Raw genomic sequence first — 21,731 nt, 5'->3', positions numbered from 1 at the left:
CTGATCACATAGGGTCCCTCAAATTTTTACTTCCAGATATTTAAAACTTAAAGGGATTGAGTTTAGTCCTATTAATGACTAGGATCTTAAGGGAAGAGTCAAACTTATATCCCCAGGACTGGCCTTGGGGATAGGCCACTTCACCTGTGACCTGGTCCTTCAGCTCCTTCCATTATGTAAGCTATGCAGCATCCTTCCAGGAAACCCCTTTTGCACACACATAGGCTAGGCTTAGTTTCTGTTGCACATACTCAAAGGACCTGAGCCAATGCAGTGATAGAAAGGGGCACAGAGAGGAGTACCTTGAGTGGCCCAGTTGGTTAAGCGTCTGTCTGCCCTTGGCACAAGTCCTGATCCCAGGGTCCTGGGATGGAGGTCCGCATCAAGCTCCCTGCTCAGTAGGGAGCCTGCTTCTCCCTCTCTCTCTGATGCCTCCCCCCCCCCACTTGTACTCTCTCTCTCTCTCTCTCTGTCAAATAAATTTAAAAATCTTTAAAAGGGCAGGGAGGGCAAAGAAAAAGCCTGCTAGGCTTTGAAGCCTGCCACTGCCTTCTACCTCCTGTGTGTTATAATACAAGTCATATGCTACTATAAACCTCACATTCATCTTTATGTCACCAATGATCCAAACCAATGCTGGTGAAAGTACACTGAAGTATGGGTGGAATTGTAAGATGCAGAAATGGCAGAGGGCGTTCATTCTGAGAATGACAAATAGCATAGGGCTCCTATTTGGGAAGCAGAGAGCTCCTGTGGGGCATGAGATTCCTTGTTTTATTTTTTTTAATTTAACTTAATTTTTTAAAAAGATTTTATTTATTTGTTTATTTATTTATTTATTTATTTATTTATTTATTTATTTATTTGACAGAGACAGAGAGAGGGAGAGAGGCACAAGCAGGCAGAGCAGCTGGCAGAGGGAAAAGGAGAAGCAGACTCCCCTCTGAGCAGGGAGTCAGACTCAAGACTCCATCCCAGGATCCTGGGATCAGGACCTGAGCTGACAGCAGACACTTAACCGAACAAGCCACGCAGGCACCCAGATTCCTTGTTTTAAAGTATAAGTTTTATTATTATTTAGGTATGGCAGGCCAACCAAAGATTAGAAGATTAGGAGAAGACTGCCCTGAAAGAGACAGTTATACTCACAACCCCGGGAGAAAGGGCATACCACGTTATAGAGAGCCACATGGGGAAGCACCAAGCAAGCAGGAGCAGAGTAAAACATGGGCAAGAGCCTTTACCGTGGTTTCCATGGGAAGGAATGGGCAAGACAGAGTAAGGTTTAGAGTTGGCTAGTTGGAACAATTTTAGTGGGCTCAAGGGGATAGGGGCTGGCCCAGGGGTATTTCAGGCAGGGGAATGGTATCCTTGAAGGTGAGCGAGAGAGAAGGCATTTGGGGGTGTGGGCTCTGGATTGGTTGATTTGCCTTTTTTTTTAAAGTAAGCTCTATACCCAATGTAGGGCTTGAACTCACAACCCCAAGATCAAGAGTTGCATGCTCTACTGATTGAGCCAGCCAGATACCCTGGTTTGCCCTTTAAAAAAAAATTTTTTTTTATTTATTTATCCATGAGAAATAGAGGCAGAGACACAGGCAGAGGGAGAAGCAGGCTCCCTGCGGGGAGCCCAGTGTGGGACTTGATCCTGGGACTCGATCCTGGGACTCCTGGATCACACGCTGAGCCGAAGGCAGATATTCAACTGCTGAGCCACCCAGGCGTTCCCTCCCCCCCCCCCCCCCGCCTTTTTTTTAAAAAGTAAACTCTATACCCAACATGGGCTTTGAACTCATGACCCTAAGATCAAAAGTCTCACACTTACCCAACTGAGCCAGCCAGATGCCCCTGGTTTGCCTTTAAAAGGTGCACTCTGGGGCTAGTTGCTTACTATCTCTAGGAATTGGCTAGCCCGAGGAAGGACAGTCCTTCCAGAGTCACCAAGGCCCAGATGTCAAAGAATCACAAAATAACCGCCCACCTCAAAAGCAAAAAGCCATGTTTGACACATTCCTGTAGGAGGACACTGGGGGTACGAAATGGGAGTTGGGACTAAATTATGAGGCACCACAGACATTAAGCCAAGGAGTTTGGGTTTCATCCTACAGATTCTCCTGCAGCACCCTGAAGGACTTTGGGTAGGAGCATGATATCAGAAATCCTATTCTGATGTCTTTGGAAAGGTTGAGGTAGAATTTAAGAATCAGATCAACAGGACCTGGTGACTAACAGAATGTAGGGAGGAAGGGAAGAAAGGAGTAAAAACTAACTCCAATATTTCAAGCTTTTATGATTGGAAGATAGCATTACTATTAATAGATATAGGGCAGTTCGGGTGGCTCAGTGGTTTAGTGTTGCCTTCAGTCCAAGGCGTGATCTTGGAGACCTGGGATCGAGTCCCACGTCCAGTTCCCTGCATGGAGCTGCTTCTCCCTCTGCCTGTGTCTCTGCCTCTCTCTCTGTGTGTCTCTCATGAATAAATAAATTCTTTAAAAAAAAAAAAAAGAAGAAGAAGAAGAATAGATATCGGTGTCTGAGAAGGCACCCCGATAAGAGATGTGGGAAAAAAGGGCCAGAAATGATGAGGAAGGTTTCACAGATGTGAAGAGGGGAATGGCACCAGAACATCTGTGTGACCATGGCCAATAGGCAGTTCCCATGTATTGCTGCCTTGTGTGATTATATGGCACTGTGGGTGTCTCAACTCCCAGGCTATGTCAGAAGAACCCTTGTCACTGTGTCTTCCTATCTTTGTCCCTCTCTAACATATAGCACAGAGCTCTCCCTTTGTCCCTGCCCCTTGGGAGGCTAACCTAGACTATTTGTCAGAAGGCACATCTACCAGACTTGTCCACATGAGCAAGGAACCAGTCTCTTTCACTGCCTAGCAAAGGTGTCACAGGGTTACACTCAGGACACAGAAAACATATTTAATACCTGTGAGCACTGGCTTCCTCATCTCCAAATGAAGGGTCTCTCTGGGTGTTCTCTAAGGTCTTGTCTCATGCTAACATTTAATGAATCATTTCTAACAAATGTATGGATTTTGAGACTTTATAATGCTAGAAAGTAGGTACCTAGTAGAACAGGGCAGTTGCCTGCTCTTGTTTTGTCAGTACCACCTTGAGGCACATACCTCTTCCACCTTGATTCCTACCAGACCTTGTTGGCCTGAGAAGCAGTCGATTCTAAGGGTGTAAGTGCCTTCCTATTCCCTTTGCCATCCTCCTAACCTTGGCCCCCATTTATGCCTGGGTAAGCCCACCTGTTGGGGTCAGTGGCTTCCAACTTCTATCACAGACACAATAGTCAGAATCTAATCAGGACCTCTCTAGAGTGTCCTACTTCTACTGTAAGAACATGGTGATGCTCATTCATTCAGTGGTGAAGTCCCCATGATGAAGAAGAAACCAAGGGAAAGGGGAAAGGAAGTCACATTTCCTAAGGCCCTTCCACATGTGGCCCTCTCATAGGTTCTTTTTTTTTTTTTTTTTTTTTAAAGATTTTTGTCTATTCATGAGAGACACAGAGAGAGAGGCAGAAACACAGGCAGAGGGAGAAGCAGGCTCCCTGCATCTCCCTGCCCCACAGGCAGATGCTCAACCATTAAGCCACCCAGGTGCCTCGTCTAATGGATTATTTGAATCCCCTTATTAACCACTCTCATAATGCCTTGTACGGTATATAATAACATCATCAGACTTGTAAACCTAAGTTCACTGTCTCTCTTCCTGTTAGAAGTGTGTGTTCCATGAAGACAGGGACTATATTATGCCTGTCTTGTTTACTTTTCTATTCTAGATCCTCACAGAATATAAAGAAAATGGTGGCTATGAGCAAATATTAAATGAATGAGTAAATAAATAACATTTCATCCTAATAGTTCTACAAAGTAATAGTATTTCCATTCTACAGAAGTTGAGGTTCAGATGCATTTAGTAGCTTGCCTGTGGCCACATGGCTAGAGTCGGAGTGGGATGGCTGATGGTAGGTGACCCAGGCTGGGCTTTTTCTATTCCCCAGGTGCATCCTCTGTGAAAACTGCCCCAAACAAGAGCCACTGCCATGCTCTAGGTCTGTTCTGTGAAATAGAAATGGACCACAGCTAACTTAAGCCAAACAGAATTTATTGGGATGATATCAAGGGCTCACAAAATAGGAGAAGAGTTAAGAAACCAGGGCAGAGGTGAGTATATGTAAAGGTTGAGTGAGGGCCTGGAGTCATATCCTCTCCAACAGACTTAGTTCCATTCTTATCAACAGCACCGCTCAACTCAGAATCCACAAGGGAGACTTTAATTGGCCAGAGGAGGGCAGCATACCTGTATTGACAGTCCCACCAACATTGTACATAATGGGGAGAGGAAATTCCCAAAAAAAGAATCCACAGGATCTTACCAGGAAAAAATAGGAGTATGTGCTAGGCATCCAAAAATACAGCAGGTGTCCTTTACAGACTGTGACATGGAGGACTGCCAGGGTCCTGAGCCAGAAATGAGTTGTCCCCTCAAGCTGCTACTTTTCCCTCTGCTCCTCCAGGAGGTATTAATGGAGGAGGGGCAAGCGAGCGGAGGAATCTATTACAAAGCCATCTTTGAGGGCCACATGGGCTCCTCAGAAGTTCCTCAAGGATTGAAGAAAGTGAGAGCTCACTTGTCTCCCAACCCAAAACCCCCTGTCAGACCTGGCCTAGCTGACTGTTTGTTGCTTCTGTTGTTATTCACACTTCCTGTGGGATCATTTCAAATCCCTATTTCCTGATGGTCCAACATCCTTCTGCAATCAACTGGCAGGGGGTAAAGCCTGCCAAAACCTCAGGTAGCAGCCCTGCCCAGCACCATTTTCAGCAACATCCTGTGTTCACAGCTTTTCGGTTCAGCTCCAAATGCCAATTTTGGTTTGTGAAAATTTCCATGGCCTCCTGCTAGGCTGGTGTTCACATATCCCAGCACATAGGCACAGTGACCTTGGCCAGACTATATTCCTCCCCCAATGGACCCCAGCCCCACTCTGTGCCCTGTGCTATCATTATGACCTTACACAGAACATCTTTAATGTTGGCAGTAAGCTCTGACTTCTGGAGCATCCTAGCAACCCTGTTTGGTAAATGGGCTTATCTTAGGAACCTAGAGAGCTTAAAAAACTCCCTTATAGTTATATGGTGTGATTATGGTAGAGCCAGTACTGGGAATCAAGGCTTTTGGTTCCTGGTCCCAGGCTTCATTAATAAGGCTGTTCAGTCGGGTCAGTGAGAGGCTTGTAATTCCGCTATAGTACACCCAGAGAGCCCATAATTTTACAATTAAAACAAAGCCCTGAATTTTCTGTAGAAGTAATTGGTTTAGAAATTTCGCTCGGTGAGTACCTACTATGTCGTCAGACTCTGGCCGAAGCACTTTACATACATTGCCTACGATGCTCACAACTACCTTAGAATTTACTACTAGCCTCACTTCATGGAGGCTCAGAGGTTAAGTAATTTGTCTCAAGTCCATACAGGTAGTAAGTGGTAGATGCCAGATTCAGGCCCAGCAGTCTGGCTCCAGAGCCCTGTGTTTTTCCACTGCACTTAAATCCATAACCACCTCCCATAGGTATTCTCTCTTCCTGTAACACACACACACACACACACACACACACACACACACACCCTCCCCAAAGACCTAAGAGCCTCCCTGTCCTTTGTTTTAATGAAGAATAATTTACATACTATAAAATTCACCCATCATATGTGTACAGCTTGATTACTTAAGTGAATTTAAACCTTCATACAGTCACTATTATCATAATAATCCAGTTTTAGAATGTTTCCATCCCACTGAAATTGTCCCTCCTATTCTTATGCAGTTCATTGCCATTTCCCCCTCTATTCTGATCTGCTATCTCTATGCTTTCAACCATTTCTAAAAATTTCATATGAACAAAATCATACAAAAATTAGTCTTCCGAGTGACTTTTTCTACGATGCATGTTTTTGAAGTTCATCTGGGTTGTTGCATATATCAGTAGTTCATTCCTTTTTGTTTATCCCCTCATATGGATAAACCAGATTTTGTTTATTTACATACTAGCTGGTGGGTAATTTGATTATTTCCAGTTTGGGGTAGAGGGAAGGAAAAATCATTTGCCCTCTACTTTTCTGACTACTTGGCCCAGACCCCTGAATAAAAAAACAGATCAATAAGAAAAAACCAAACAGAAGTTTATTAACATGTATACCTCAAGTATACATGGGAGACACCCAGGGAATAATGGGTAATTCCCTGAGGTGGTCTCAGCCTCCAGCTGAAATACCATTTTCAGCTAAAGAAAGAAGAAAGTTGTCTGTGGGGAGGGAGTGTGGGGGTAGAGGCAGTTATGAGAGGTTACTAGAAAAAAGCATGGTTAGAACAGGGTAAGGTTTGTTCTTCAGTTTTAGGTCAGTGCCTTCTACACTAATAAGGTTCTCTTGTGATTTAGAATCATCTTTCCCTTCCTGGTACAGAAATCTCCTTACAAATGGAGATTTCTTTCATAAATGTAAATTTCCCTTACAAAAGGGTAAATTTGCCTTTTTCAGGACTTCTCCCATGTCTGATGTTTCTTAAAATAATCCTTATGCCAAAGAGGCATATTTTGGGGTGGCATATTCTGCTACCCCTCAGGGGCTGTTAAAATGTAGCTGTGAAAGTTTGCATGTAAGGGTTTGTGTGGATATATGTCTTCATTTCTCTTGGGTAGATACTTAGGAGTGGAATGGTGGGGTCATATGCAAAACATATATTTAACATTTTAGAGATTGACAAGCTGTTATCCAAATTAGCTGTACTATTTTATGTTTCTAAAAGCCATGTATGAGAGTTTCAATTTATCCACATCCTTGCCAGTACTTGATATTGTTAATCTGATATAGTAGCCATTCTAGTGTAGATGGTAGCAGCTCATTGTACTTTTAATTTGCATTTCCTTGTGACTAATCTTGAATATCTTTTCATATGTTTCATGACCGTTTGTATATCTGCTTTGGTGAAGTGCCTGTTCAAATCTTTTGTGCACTTAAGAAAATCAATTTATCTTCTTTTTGTAAGAGTTATTTCCATATTGTGGATAAAAGTCCTTTATGTGATATGTGTTTTACAAATATTTTCTCCTTTTTTTTTTCCTCCTCTGTGGATATCCAATTGTTTCAGCATCATTTATTGAAAAGACTATTGAATTGCCTTGACATCTTTAGATAAAATCAACTGACTATAAATGTAAGGCTTTACTTCTGGAGTCCATTCTGTCCCATTAATCTATATGCCTGTCTTTAGGTCAATACCACACTGTCTTGATTACTATAACTTTATAATAAATCCTCCAACTTTGTTCTTCTTTTTCAAAATTATTTTGATTTCTCTAGATCCTCTACATTTTCATATAAATGTTAGGATCACCTTGTCAAAATCTACCCAAAAAACCTGCTAGGATTTTGATGTGTGATTATGTTGAAGCTGTACATCAACTTGGGGACAATTCCTATCTTAACAATATTGAATCTTTCAATTCATGAACATGGTATATCTCTACCTTTGTCTCATCTTTACTTTCAGTGTATTAAGGTTTACACTGTATGTTTTGAGGTTTTCAGTATATATATCTTAGACTTCTTTTATTAAAGGTATAGCCAAATATTTTTTGCTATTGTGAATGGAATTTTAACAAGTTCATTGTTTGGTCATTTGTTAATGGTGTATCCTACAATTCTATTAAACTTGCTTATTAGTTCCAGTAGACTTTTGTAGATTCTTTAGGCTTTTATATATACAAAAGCAGTCACCTGCAAATAAGAACCATTTTACTTCTTCCACTCCAATCTGTGTGTACAGTTTTCAATGTCTTTTTCTTACTCAGTTGTACTGACTAGGGATCTCCTGTTTAAAAGTCACTTGAAGTGGTGAACACAAACATTCTTGTCTTTTTCTGTCATGCCCTTTTGACAGATCTTGGATGGTCTCTTTTCAAAGGGATCCCTGATGCCTTTTCTAGAAAGGAGGAGGTACTGCAGATAACCAGTATCTCAGGACAGCAACTTTCTAGCAGTGGCCTGAGACTCTTGTCATCTCTCTTCTCCCCAACACCTGCCCCCTGTCTTAAAGCCGTTTCCTGCTCCTACAACTAGTCCTATGCCTAAAGCCTTTCTGTTTTCTTAGGGTGTTCCCTCAGCATCTCCTCCTGCCTTATTGGCTCCATGCCTGAAAGACTTTTGAAACTCATTTCTCTCTTGAACTTTCCTCTCAGCACCAGTTTTAGTACCTCAGTGTAGCACCTGCTTTCCTGGCCCCCTTCCATAGGGTTCAGTGAAGGAAGATTAAAAATCAACTAAAGTGCTTGGAATTCTGATGAAAGATCTCTTGAAATGCCAAAAGGAGCTGAAGATGAGTCTCAGGAGAAGACTGTGACAGCTGAGACCCTCCTAGGCAATGTGAGGTCCTGCAATGAGCTTTTTTCTAAACTCCATCTGCCTTTGCTTTCTTCTCTCCCATGCTCTTGAGAGCACCTGCTAAACCCAAACAGCCTAATCCCTCTAAAGCACCATAAACTCACCATGTTTATCTCATGGTCTTTGGTTATGCTGCTCTGTCCCTCCTGGAATGCCTTCCCACTTTCCTCTGCCTGTCCACAGCCTGCATCTCTCTCCATCAGCACCTAGCTCCAGTTCCACAAAACTTTTCCCGATCACACTGGCCCATGGGGAGCTCTCCACCTCGCCACAGTTGTACTCAACTGCCATTCAGTTCACAGCAGGTCTGTGCTGTGTAATTAGTATGATTTTCCCAGACCACTTGGCTGTGAGAAACTTCACATTTGCTTGTTCTAAATCATGATCTCTGGCTTGGATCTACCCACAAAAACTGATGAGAACTTCAATTTCATCTATCAACTTCTTCTTTGAGGTTCTGGTAGTGGCTATGGGGGCAAGTCTTAAGTATACTTCACTGCTAAGTTATTTACTATCTATGCCTCAAGGCCCATCAGTTAGTTAAGCAGTGGAGCAAAATCCAGTTGTCATGCTGAGCCCAGTAATGCCTTGTTGACCAACTGATACATGGAGTGCACTGGATTCCCTCCTACTACCCCTGGCTTGTTCTTCGTGTCTTCCCTCTCTATAGAACAGCCTCCCACCTCCCCTTGATTCCCCACAGAACCCTGTGATGGCCATCCTGCATTGGCTAACATTGACCTATGTGATCACAGAAGTGGGTGGTGCCAGGCCTTGTAGCCTAGCAGGTGGTGCTGGGAGAGCTAGAGATGCTGAGGCCTGCAGGAGTAGCCAAGCCCCTCCCCTGACAGTTCTGGCCTCCCAGAGGCTCCTCTGATGCCCTTGGGAAACCCCATTCTTGACCCTGGCACCCAAAATTGTCTCATGGTTCATGCTCTTTCTGCCTGCAAAATCCGTGCCTGTCTCTCTGCCTTGCCAGCATTTCCATAACACGCAGAGGGCCGTGAATTACAAAAGTTACTTTTCACCAGTCAATTCAAGCTAGCCTGGCACTCGTCCCTCATTCTCCTTTGTCAACGAGGCAAAGACTCAGTTGTTCACTCAGCTTTGTCTTGCAGCAAGGCAACCCTTTCCCTGCCCTTCCTCTCTCCCCAGAAGCCCTGAATGTGCCTTGCTCTTGACCCTGCTCTGAAGTGTGTGGAAAATCAAGGCACAGGGCCACTCTGGGATAGGTGGGAATTGGGACCGGGAGGGAGGAAGTTGGTGGAAACAGTTCGCAGTTGGCAACTCATTAGTTGGGTGTTATTTTACTGCTGGGCAAGAATGATCAAAATAATATCCGTGGGAAGGTCTCCAAAAGCCCAGGCACTGTGTACTGCTGGACTATCACAGTGTGGAAGGCAGGATGTGAGCTGGTTGCTGGATGTGCCCTGGGGGCTCGCTCTGGGAACTAACAGGGAAGAGCGCCCTGTAGGTCCTTGACAGATTGAGGTATTTCTTTCCAACTTGATGGCTTCTTGGGGAGGCTGCTCCTCGACCTTGTCCTTCCTGCCTCCATGCCTCCATCTTTCCATCCCTCAACTCAGCAGCCTCCTTCATTCATTTGCACTGATCCCCCTGGATTATCTCCTACAAAATTCAGTGTGAAATTCACTTCTCTCTCAAGCCTCTCTTTTCTGATACCATCCAGTCCAGTTCCCTACACGTTTGATCTCTTTCACCTGTCAGGGCTTTGAAAGGATCTGAAATCTTACTTCTTAATCGAAAGTCATAGATTATTCTTTCTCCCTCCTGTACAGCAGCTCATCCACTTCTTGGCCCAGATGATGCTCACCAACTCCCACAAAGCCTCACCTATGCTTCAAAACCAAACCCCAGGATGTCAGAAGGAAATATCCAGAGTGGTTCCTTGGACCAACCTGGTACAGCTACTACCCTCCACAGGCCCTCCATCTCAGAACTACCAGGTTCCCTGATGCCTCTCCCCGCATGGAGACCAAAGTATGTTCATTAGATTGACAGATAATTTTCTGTTTGTACTCTGTTAACCCAAAGAAAAAGTTTTGTGGAAAAGCAAGTGGAAATTCCTAAGGGGAGCTGTTTATTTCAGAGCAGGTCTATGGTTGTTAGAAGAGAGTCAAGGTGTATTTGTGGAAACAGGAGGGCTGTTAACAGCCTGTGGGTCTGAGGATGAGACACCAGTATCTCCCATAACCCTTTATTCCATGCTGACCCATATCCCCACTGCCTCCTACAGAGTCCTCCCCCAGGAATTTTCAGTTCCTACATTGTGTTTCTGTTTTTTTCTAGCTCTTGACATTTTGACTTTTTCATCCTGTTCTAGAATCTTAGTTTGCTTCCTGGCTTCCAATCTGACTCCCTCATTAACTTTTGAAACTTCAACAGATAATTCTTTTAGTACCTTCTGTATAACTCTGGTAGGCACTGAGGATTCCAAGTGAATCCAAGACACAATCCTTATCTCTTACAGCCTTGCATGGATGCCCTTATTCCAGGTCAGGGACCAGGATAAGTGCTTCACTTAAAGAATTGAATGTAATTGTCACAATCATAACTGTGAGGTTGTCCCTACTTTCTAGTTGAAGAATCTGAACTCAGAGTCAAGTAACCCTCACAGGCACAGCTAATTAGTGGCACAGGCAAAATTTAAGCCAAGTCTCATTGCTTCAAAAGTCTGTCTTAAACTGGACTATAGAAGATGGTCTTTTCGTTCCTGTTTCTCCAATGCTCAGGAGAGTGCCTGGACATACGTCACACAATCAACACTTGTGGAAGGAAGGAAGCATTGTTCTGAGCGTTGCTTGGGCTCCATCCTTCAACCACAGAGCCCCTACAAGCTCAGCTCTGAGACCTCTCAGCCCCTCTGGGGATCACAGTCCCCCTGATTCATAGGCCCCTAGTCCACTTACCTCTGCCTCTCAGGGACAGACAGCCAGACCAAGAAGCCCCTCTCCATCTTGTCTGAATATAACATATATGGAGTGGATTCAAGACTTCTGCCTGAGAAAATGCCAAAGAAATATCATCCTGAAGCTTTATGATTTGTACAGAAGATAATAAAAATGTCGAAGAAATTTAAGCAGACAAATATGGCACAACATCCACTCTCCTGGTGTTTTATGGGTTGCCACACTATGCCGGCTGCCTCCCCACCACAGCTCTGAGGTGAGAAGCTGGTGTCCACCCCCTCTTCCAACCTACCTCCTGCGGCCTCCTCAGCATAGATCATAAGACTTTCCCTTTTCTATTCCTCTAAAGGGAAAAAGCACAGTATAGGCCACAAAGAATGAGTTAGGTTTCCTGTAGTGCAGATGAGATCTTGATTGTATTGTGATTCGACTGCAACATTTATTTTTCCTGTATACCTAGTAGATAGTGAAAAAAGATTCTGGAGACTGAAATGGATTGAAACTGTTTAGATAACCTAAATTAGAATCCTTCCCTTTGTTAGGTCTCTCAGAAAGCTTCTCGGGACTGGGAAATACAAGGTACAGATCAGTCCTGTCTTAAAGACTAGGAAACAGAGAGCAGGTTAGTGGGGATCTGGAGTTATACCAATGGTTAATACAGGAATGAGGCAAGACACAGAGGCTTTGACATGCTTTCCTCTTTCCACCGCACCTCGTACTGTCCCCTGAGTTGCACATTTTGATCTTCTTTGTTATAAGAAGACTCAGATGAAATATATCTATGTTTTCAGAGCTCATGTTTGCTTGCTTGGTTTTTTGTTTTTGTTTTCTGCCACTCTAGTAGTGTTCCATCTTTATGACAATTACAATGAATGTTAAGTTTGGAGAGTTGGAGAGGTTATGGGTAAAACCTTGAATTTTAGAGTCAGGAAAATCTGTCTGTACTTGGACAAATTAATTAACCTTTTCTTGGCCTATAAATAGAAATTACTAATCCCTCCCTCATTGGCACATGTCATGAAGAATTAAGTGAGATGATGTGTGTAAAGCACTTGGCAGAGTGCCTGCCACACATTAAGCACTCAGTAAATGTTAGTTGTCCTGTTACTAAAGTTATTACTGTGTAGACCCTCTTTAGTGCTTGGCTGGTTAGCTTGGTTTGAGATGAGCCCACTCATGTGGTTTCCTGAGGAGTCCATCTTGTTTGGTGAACCAGCACAGCTAGTCCTTGGAAGGCCCAGTTCCATGCAGTTTTGATTTGGCAGGTTTTTTTTTTTCCTTGACCTATTTCCTGGCTATAACTTCTAACTTCAGGATTGCAACCACATCCTTTCAGTCTTTACACTCATTGGACATGACTTTCAAAACTGAGATTTTAATTGATTGAAGACAATGTTAGGTCATAGAGTATGCACACTAAATATTCTTAGGATTTCCTGATAACTGAGCCCTGAAATGTCCTTGCCTCAGGATCCGCAGCAGTTGGGTCAGAGAGAAAAGAGGCCCAAATTCAAGAATTCATGTCTCAAAAAAAAAAAAAAAAAAAAGAATTCATGTCTCTTTTGAGAAACAGTTCTTGCTTCTTTCAGCATCTATAGCAAAAATTATATCTTGGGCATTGAATTATCTAAGACATGATGCAAAAAAGAGGTTTAATGCATACATATAACATTAAATTCAAAACCATTGCATCTCTGGGACTTTGTCAAGAAGGATTTCTCCAGGAATTGACTTGTTCCTGTGTATCTTCTGAGAAAATTTAATTTTGATACCAATTGACATTGGTTTCTCTTTCATACAAAATGATAAACACAGCCACCTCACCGTTCTCATTTAGGGCATCCCAATCTTGGCCATTTAGTATATTTGCAAATCTGTTTTCAGGTAAAAAATTTGTTTTTTTGCTCCTGTGTGGCTACATGTCATCCATTTATTCAGTAAACATGTATGGCACTCCTACTATGTGCTAGCCCCTGCTCAGCTTCCTGGAGATCATACTGAACACAGTATTTTTTTCCCCATTCTAGTGAGAAGAGACAGCCAATAATAAACAAAATTCATAAAAAAAGAAAACTGTCAGATAGTCAGGAGCACTACACAGAGAAGTAGAACGGTGGATTCAGTAGAGAATAATTGGACGGCTGCTTTATATCAAGTTGTCAGGAGGAAGCAAGTGACAAAAGCAGCCTTTCTAGGAGGGGAAAGAAATCTAAGTGCAGGCTCTAGGATTTGAATGAATTTGGTATTCTCTCTCTGCTCGCCTCTATTCCACCTCATTAAATTGTAAACTCCAAGAGGTCAAGGACTGGATGATCCATTTTTGTGATGAGAAAGTGATTCTTTTAGCTAATCTGTTACCTTCTTCAGTTGTATTAAAACTTTCTAAAGGGTGAATTAGAATTATTCAGGAAATTTCTACAATCTTGATGAATGCAACCACTATCCCCAGTTCAAATAGAAACCTGGGGTTCATTCAAGACTTTGGTATGGAGATCAAGACATTTTGTGTGGTAAGTTGGGGTGTTTTTTTAATATGTTTTTTTTTCCTAGCTAGAAAAAGATCATTATAAATGGTCTTGTTACCTGACTTAGCCTAGATAATTTCTCCTTTTCTTTCAGTGTTAAACTTATATATCCTTATGTTTAGAGGGTGTGCATAAGTTAAGGAAAGTGAGGCTAGGTTATAACCAGTAAATTCCACACTACAGTCCTGTCGCTTTCCAAGTGGTGACTCTGGGTTCCACATCCCTTGCATCTTATATTGATGCCATCTGGATTCACCACAGAAGGGAATGTGAGACCCTGGATGGTTGGACAAGGAATTTTATGGCCAGGCCTGAGAGTAACATACATCATTTCTACTCCTTCCTAATAGGTAGAATCTAGTCACATAGTCCCAACCTCAGAAGCACTTCTCAGGGTGTCTAGGAAATATAGTTTTCCTGTGTGTTTGGGGAGAGGTAAATGACATGAAATTTGGTGAACTAAAAGCATTGTCTTTGCCACAGGGAAGTCTTCCTTACTGTACCCAGCTCCTCTCCTAAGAGTTAGGTTAGGTTATGATCCCCTTTGTGGGGCGGGGGGGGGGGGTCACACAAAGTCTGATTAATAGTAGGTACTAAATAAGTATTTGTTGGTTGGATGGAAGAAGGGATGGGTATATTGTAACCTAAGGTCTTACAGGGGGAAAAAGCATGAACTACAATGAATATTTGTTGAATTGACTAGCTAATTAACAAAAAATTAATTCACAGTATGCCCAAGAATTATTATAAGAAACCAAAACCACATATTCAAAAAATAGACCAATTTGGGGATCCCTAGGGAATTCCTTTTACTATTTTATATTATTTCAACATACAACCTTGCCAGCCAAAATCACTCCATCTCCCCTTCCCCTCTGAATTACTCTGGCAATCACTCTGTAGTTGTTTCAAAATTGGGAAATTATTCTGAAGGCATCATGGCCTGTTGATGGCATTGACTTTGGCTCCCCTCACCATCACTCCTACTGTTACCATAAACCTGTTTTTAAGGCCCTGAAGTTGGCCACTCTTGAAATGAAATGGGGAAACCTGAGTTTGTAAGCCAGTTTGGTCTCCAGCCCACTTCCCCAGCCAAAGAGAGTGAACAATCCTGCATTTGTGGCACCCTGAGCCTCCAGTGACCTTCCGGGCCAGCCAGGATGCCAGAGGGAACACACATTCTCTGAAATGACAGTAGAGGAAGAACCAACCCATTGCCCAAGGACTGATAAATGGGCCCCTCTTTTCCCCTGGGACAGCCTCAGCAAGACTCCATGTAGGGCTTAACTGTTTCCTATCTCAAGCTGTGTATATAGTCTAATCTATCCTCTTAGCTGAAAATAAATCAGCCTGGAGGGATGCCTGTGTGGCTCCATGATTGAGTGTTTGCCTTTGGTTCAGGTCGTGATCCTGGGGTCCTAGGATCGAGTCCCATTTCAGGCTCCTTTCAGGCAGCCTTCTTCTCCCTCTGCCTATGTCTCTGCCTCTGTGTGTCTCTCATGAATAAATAAATAAAATCTTTTTTTAAAAAGCTGAAATTTTAATGCAAAATAATATTTCAGGTGATGGATAAGATAGGATCCTGGGGTGGAATAACAGTGTGCTTGGGGGTCAGATTTTTCCTTTGTGGAACCAAAGTCAATTTTACTTTGCTGTTGCAAGAATAGTGAGGGGAGGGGGGACAATCACAGAGATGCTGCACCAGCTGGTGGGTCTGACTCGGAACTACTTTTTAGGGCCAGTGACAGGCACATCCCCCGGGCCTCACTGCCATCTTAAAGGTCTCACCTGCCACCTAGTCATTGCTATCAGCCTCTGGCTGTGGTGGGGAGACACGAGAACTGACCGCGAGATGTAGTCCCAAGCACTGACCATCAGTAGCCGACTTGAAGGGAAAACACCAAACCACGTGAGATGGGAGAAGGTGTCACAAGTGATTAATTCATGAGACAAAATGTTAAGACAAACGAAAATATCCCCAAACTTACTTCACTCTCTGAGGCTGCTGTGAGAAGCAAATGAAGCAAGTGGAGCAATCAAGCATAGAAGCCTCCAGGTGTCTCCGGGCCCCTGATTGTGCCTCCAATGCCGAGACATCGGAGCGTGCGACACCTGTGGGGGAGACGGATTGCATTTCAGGGATTAAGAGCCTGGGAGTAAAACCAACGTGCGTGTCCCGGGAATGCGCCCCGCCGCTGAATCGTGCTGGTGAGTTGCTTTTTCCCTTGCATGATTTGCTTCGCTAACAATCACTTCAGAGGTCAGCCGGTAGCTGCTGCCCGCCGCCTCACTTCCTCTTGCAGTCCTGCCTTTTAACAGGCCTCCCTGGCGACCCGCAGAGGGGTGTCCGTGCGGGGCGCACCGGTCTCTTCGGTTGGCTGAAGGTGTGGCTCGACTCCCTTCCATTCCAAGCAGGCACTGAGCGTGTGTGCCACACTTCCGTGGCCCTGCCCGGGCGGACAGGACAAGCAGGGTGATGCCACCACCTCAGCACTGCCCAGGTGGACAGGACAAGTAGGGTGATGCCCCACCAGGTGGGGTGGCCGTCAGGCAGGGCCAGGGCTCTGGACGCTGGCAACTGCAACGTGGAGCAGACAGGGGACTGACACGTTCTGCCCCAGGGTGGGGAGTCAGGGTAAGCTGTAGAGCAGGTGATGTTTGAGCTAGGTCTGGAAGGATGAGCTGGACTTGTAGGCCACACAAGAAAGGGCCAGGAAGCTGGGGATGGCCAGCTTCAGAGTCCATGGGGCAGGTGCTAAAACAGTGATGTTAGAATGTGGGGGTCCTGGGTGTGGAGGAGTTTGGATCCTTGCTCAGGACTTAGCCTCACAGGCCAAAACCTGGTGGCCCTCCAGGTAACACCCCAGGTGCCCCACTCTTGCAGGAGCCTGGCTCAGGACTGAAGAAGCTGTTTTCTGGAGACCTTGCAGCTGGCGCCAGGAGGTCCCAGCATTCCACCCACTACTCAGAGGCCTTCTGGAAACATGCATGTGCCTGCTTCCTGAGGGGAACAGTAACACGGTAACAAGCTGAGCACCCCTCCCCCACCTCACACTCAAAGTCACCAAGAGATGACATTTCTGGAGCTCAAAGGCAGGTTCTGGAGCTAGGTGGCCCGGGTTCAAAGCCCAGCTCTGCCACTTAATGGCTGTGGCACCCCGGGGCAAGCCACCTACCTGGTGAGGCGTCAGTATGTGAGGCATGGCAAGCCCAGCAGACTCTAGAGGCAGAGGGTAGTGAACATGGGGGCAGCTGCATTCCTTTGATCACCACGCCACTTCAAGCAGACTGTTCTAGAACAGTGTTGACCAGCAGAAATATAATGTGAGCCACATATAAAATTAAAAAAATTTTTCTAGGAAGCTTATTTCAAAAAATAAGAACAGTTGGCACTAATAGTTGTTAACCAAATGTACCCCAAATATTGTCATAACGTAATTAATATAAAGATATTACTGAAATATTTTACATATTTTTGGCACCTAAATCTTTAAAATCTGGTGTGTATTTTACATTTATAATACATCTCAGCATGGACTAGCCACAATTCAAGTGACCACATGTGGCCCAATAGTCCATGTGGCTAGTTGCTACCATATTGAATAGCACAGCTATCCCCACATGATTGGAACAAAATTAGAGCAATAGCTGGTATTTCTTGATCACCAGCTGGGAAATGAGCAAATGACTAAACCTGTGCCGGTTCCTCCTTGTAAAAGAGGAGTAATAATAAAACCTAACGTGTTCCTGTGAGCCTTAAATTAAGACACGTATTTGAAGCCAATGCACAGTTTCCTCAGCCTGAAGTGCCCTGTCTCCTCCACCTGCAAATCCTTATTTGTCCATCAAGACCTTGTTCAAACTCACCTCCTCTGTGAAGCCCACCTAACTTCCTCTTAGCATCAGGTGTTCTTGGTTCTGGACCAACTTAGCACATTGTTCCTTTCCTTGCTTTTTTGATCATTTCCCAAGCTGTCTACTGGGTGAATCTGGAAGGGATTCCTGCATCTCATTCATTCTAAAATGCAGATTGTCAACTCTTTAGCATGTCTGGAATCAATATGCATTTATATTACAATTGGCAGTGTTTTGTTCTTTCTTGGTGAGTCCAAAAAAGGGGGGAGGGAGAAAAAAGAGTAATGGCGTGACTGTACTATATGGCATAGATTTGATAAATTTCAGTATTTGTCTTTGCGTCCCCAGGCACTGGGCTCAGTAAATGCAATAAATGTGTCAAATGTACTGACAACAGTAATAAAAGTTTACTGCAATTACCACACGTGTAAATTATTTGGCTGGCTGCCTCTCCTCCACTCTGGATGGTTACCTCTCCAAGGGCAGGGACTGTGGGCTCTTTCACATTAATGGGCTGGACATCTTGTGAGAAGCCAAAAGGGTAATACCTGGTTTTTGAGAAAAACGTGCCCTTGAGTTACATGCAAGGACAGAAATCCCACCTTCCTCACTATAGCATGATTAGGCTTTAAAATTTCCTTCACCAAAATATCTGATTACTGCATCAGGAAGCAGAGCGATCCAGCTAGAGCTCCGGGTTGAGAAATGTGCACTTGTGGGACCAGGGGGGAGAGAGAGTATTTCCCTCAAAGCTGCATGTTTCCTCAGAAACCCCATTGGGCCTCAAACGGATTATCTTTCAAAGGACTCATTACAAGGCAAAAAGAGCTTTTAAATTCCAATTGTTTTAACAAAATCTTTTCTATCTAGAAGCTCCATTGTCAAATTGTGCTCTCTCCCCCCAGTTCATAAAATCATACACAAATAGACAAAAACATGCCAAAAACTCTTATTTAGAGCTTCTACTGGTGCCAAATACCAATAATTGGAGAGTTTTAAAATAATGCTTTGTCCAGAAAAAGTGGGGGAGGACAGGGAAATAGGGACGTCCTGATGAGTGGTGATCTGCAAACTATACTTCATCAGAAACAGGGAATTTTAAAGACCAACGTATGAAATGTGTGGAATATACATAGAATTTCTACAAGCAAGTATTGGGTTTTAAGTCTTTGAGTTTATCTCAAAGCTGTTGTTTGAAGGTGTTCCTTGATCTCCCTTGATGAGTGGGTTGGAGTTTCTATCAGGTAACAAAAGGACTCGGTCTTTGGGGGTTCTGGTCAATTTGAGGGATCTACTCGATTAAATGCACATACAGACACCATCCCCCAAACTCTCAGCATCCCTCCCAAGGGAAAATTGTGTCTGTTCTATCTTTGGCAAGCAGGGCAAACACTTGGATTGCACTCAGATTTTACCTTTTTTTGTTTTCTTTTCAGTTTGTTTTTTGTTTGTTGCCTGAAAAGAAAACAGTGGCTTTACAGATACTGTTAAGGTAAAATGCTCCCTGCCCGGCCAAGCTCTCAGGCGGGCTCGGGATGTAGAGTCTTAGGGCTGGGCCTGGCTGGATTCCAGCTGCAGGGGCTCCTGGGAGCATTAGCCAACCTGGGCCCCTTCTGACAGCTCCTGCATCGGCTATGAAAGGAAACCAATCACAAGTTCTTTAACTTTCCAACTTCCCATCTCTTCCTTCTCTCAAGTTCAGATTTTCTTTTAATTTTTTAAACATATTTTATTTATTTATTCATGAAAGACACACACAGAGAGGGGCAGAGACGCAGGCAGAGACATAGGCAGAGGGAGAAGCAGGCTCCATGCCGGAAGCCCGATGCAGGACTCGATCCCTGGACTCCAGGATCACACCCTGAGCCAAAGGCAGATGCTCAACCACTGAGCCACCCAGGTGTCCCTTTTTAAAAATTTTGTTAAAAGACTTTTTAAAATTTATTTGAAAGTGAGCAAGAGAGAGAAAGCACGAGTGGGGTGAGGGGCAGAGGGACAAGCAGACTCCCTGGTGAGCAGGGAGCCCAACACTGGCCTCAATCCCAGAACTCCAGGACCATGACAGGAGCTGAAGACAGATACTTAACTGACTGAGCCACCTAGGCACCCCCTCAAGTTCAGTTTAAATGAATTTTTAAAAAAATATTTTACTTATTTATTAGTGAGAGATGCAGCAAGAGAGGCAGAGACACAGGCAGAGGAAGAAGTAGGCTCCCTATAGGGAGCCCCATGGGGGTACTCTATCCTAGGACCCAGGGATCACGACCCCAAGGCAGAAGCTCAACCACTGAGCCACCCAGGTGCCACTAGTTTAAATGAAATTACTCTGGCTGCTGGACACCAAAGGATCAAGTAGTTGGTTATCTGGTCCCTCCCCTTTCTACTCCCATATTAATTGTGCCCTCACCCATTTTCTTTCTGAAGAAGATTCCTGCTGTCTGAAGGAAGCAGCTGAGAGTCATGTTAATGTGATACTATTCAGCACATGCCTTTCCTCTTGCTCAGCTCTGATAAGAGTTCGCAGCCCCCATCCAGGAGGCATCCCCAGGCCCATGGGGAAGGAGCGCTGATAGTTCCAAGAGGGTAGGGCCTATGTAGCAGGGGATGAGCAGAGCCCTGGGAGGAGGAAAGAGGCACTCTTGTCTACACAGCAGCTACTCGTCCAGTGCTTGCTGTGTTTAGGTACCTTTCATACATGATTTTATTCTATCTGTATTTAAAAGCCAGTTGCTGAGTTTGACTCCTAAAGAAGGTAGATCCATGATCCCTGGCCCTCCTTCTTCACCAGGTTTTTGACCAATCCTTTCCCCCTTCGTTCAGCTGAAACAAAGCTGGGATTTTTTCCCCCCATAAATAATATTACTGGAACTAAGGAGGAAACTAAGGAAACTAAGGAAATACAAAAGGCAGAAGCAAACAAGTTTCAGAGCCACAGATTTCTTATCTGGAAGAGCTTCCTGGGGAATCAGCTCCCCTTCCCCTTCATTAAAAGAGGCCTTCATCCTTTGCGAACAGTGAGATAAACACATTTTCACAGGGGACGGGCCCCTTTCTCCCAGAGATATTTCTCTCCCTTCCTCTTTCTCCAACTGTCTCCTTCAAGGTCCTGATGCTATTTAAGAAGAACATGATGAACATTAATACAATACACCTTTTTAAAAAACCTAGCAATACTATGAGCCCAAATTGGGGAACATACAGCAAAATAACTGAATTGTCATCATCAAACATACTGAGATCATGAAAGGTAAGAAAAGAAAGAGAGACCTGTCCCAAAATGAGACACAAAGACATGGGGCATCTACATGCAATGTATAATTCTTCCCTGGATCCTTGTGCTTTAAAGAAAGTATAATTGCCAAAGATTGAATGGATCCAAGGATTAGATGGTAGTATGGGCTATTGTTAATTTCCGGATTATGATTGTTGTATTGTTAGGTGGGCAAATGTCTTTGTTTATAGGAAAAACATACTAAAGTATTCACTGGTGATGGGACAACTTGCCCTCAAATGGCGCAGAAAAAAAAATGTTCTTTGTATTCTATTTGCAAATTTTCTTGAAGTTTGAGATTGTTAAACAACTTTGTTTAAACTACTCTGTATCCAGTAATCCCATCTTTTAGGAATCTATTCCAAAGATGTACTGTTGAGAATACAGAAAGAAAGAGAAGAAAGAAGAAAGTGTACAAGATCATTATTATTGCCAATGAAGATGAAACAACTCAAATACCTACTATTGAAAGAAGGAATAAAAAGAAGAATTGTTTCTATATACCACTGTGGAAAGGCCTTTAAACCATAGTAAGCAAGAAAAGCAGAGTTGAGAAAATTGTGTATATACCTGAGAAAGGAAGTGTACATTTGGGTGTCTGTATGTATGCATAACATTTAAAAAAATAATAGAAGACTAAATCATAAAGTTTTAAAAATGACTGCCTATAAGATATAGGAGAAAACTGG

At 43.6% G+C, this 21,731-nt stretch overlaps 2 long non-coding RNA genes across 2 annotated transcripts in view; one reads left to right on the top strand and one right to left on the bottom strand.

Moving 5' to 3' along the window:
* The window catches only part of LOC119872271, a 40,343-nt gene extending 22,924 nt beyond the window's left edge, over positions 1–17,419 (bottom strand). The window contains exons 1-3 of the long non-coding RNA XR_005361259.1: positions 17,093–17,419; positions 15,905–16,028; positions 11,392–11,482 (exon numbers count right to left, since the gene is read on the bottom strand). This is a non-coding gene — a long non-coding RNA (uncharacterized LOC119872271). The remainder of the gene's footprint in view (positions 1–11,391; positions 11,483–15,904; positions 16,029–17,092) is intronic.
* LOC106558963 lies at positions 13,737–18,190 on the top strand. Its single transcript, XR_005361258.1, has 3 exons — positions 13,737–13,901; positions 15,653–16,124; positions 16,801–18,190. It is a non-coding gene; the product is annotated as an uncharacterized LOC106558963 (long non-coding RNA).
* The last annotated feature ends 3,541 nt before the right edge of the window (positions 18,191–21,731 follow it).

This window comes from Canis lupus, chromosome 6 (assembly GCF_011100685.1).
Source record: "Canis lupus familiaris isolate Mischka breed German Shepherd chromosome 6, alternate assembly UU_Cfam_GSD_1.0, whole genome shotgun sequence".
NCBI classification, from domain to species: domain Eukaryota; kingdom Metazoa; phylum Chordata; class Mammalia; order Carnivora; family Canidae; genus Canis; species Canis lupus.
Note: the sequence above shows the minus strand (reverse complement) of the source record. Positions and strands in the feature narration are given on the sequence as shown.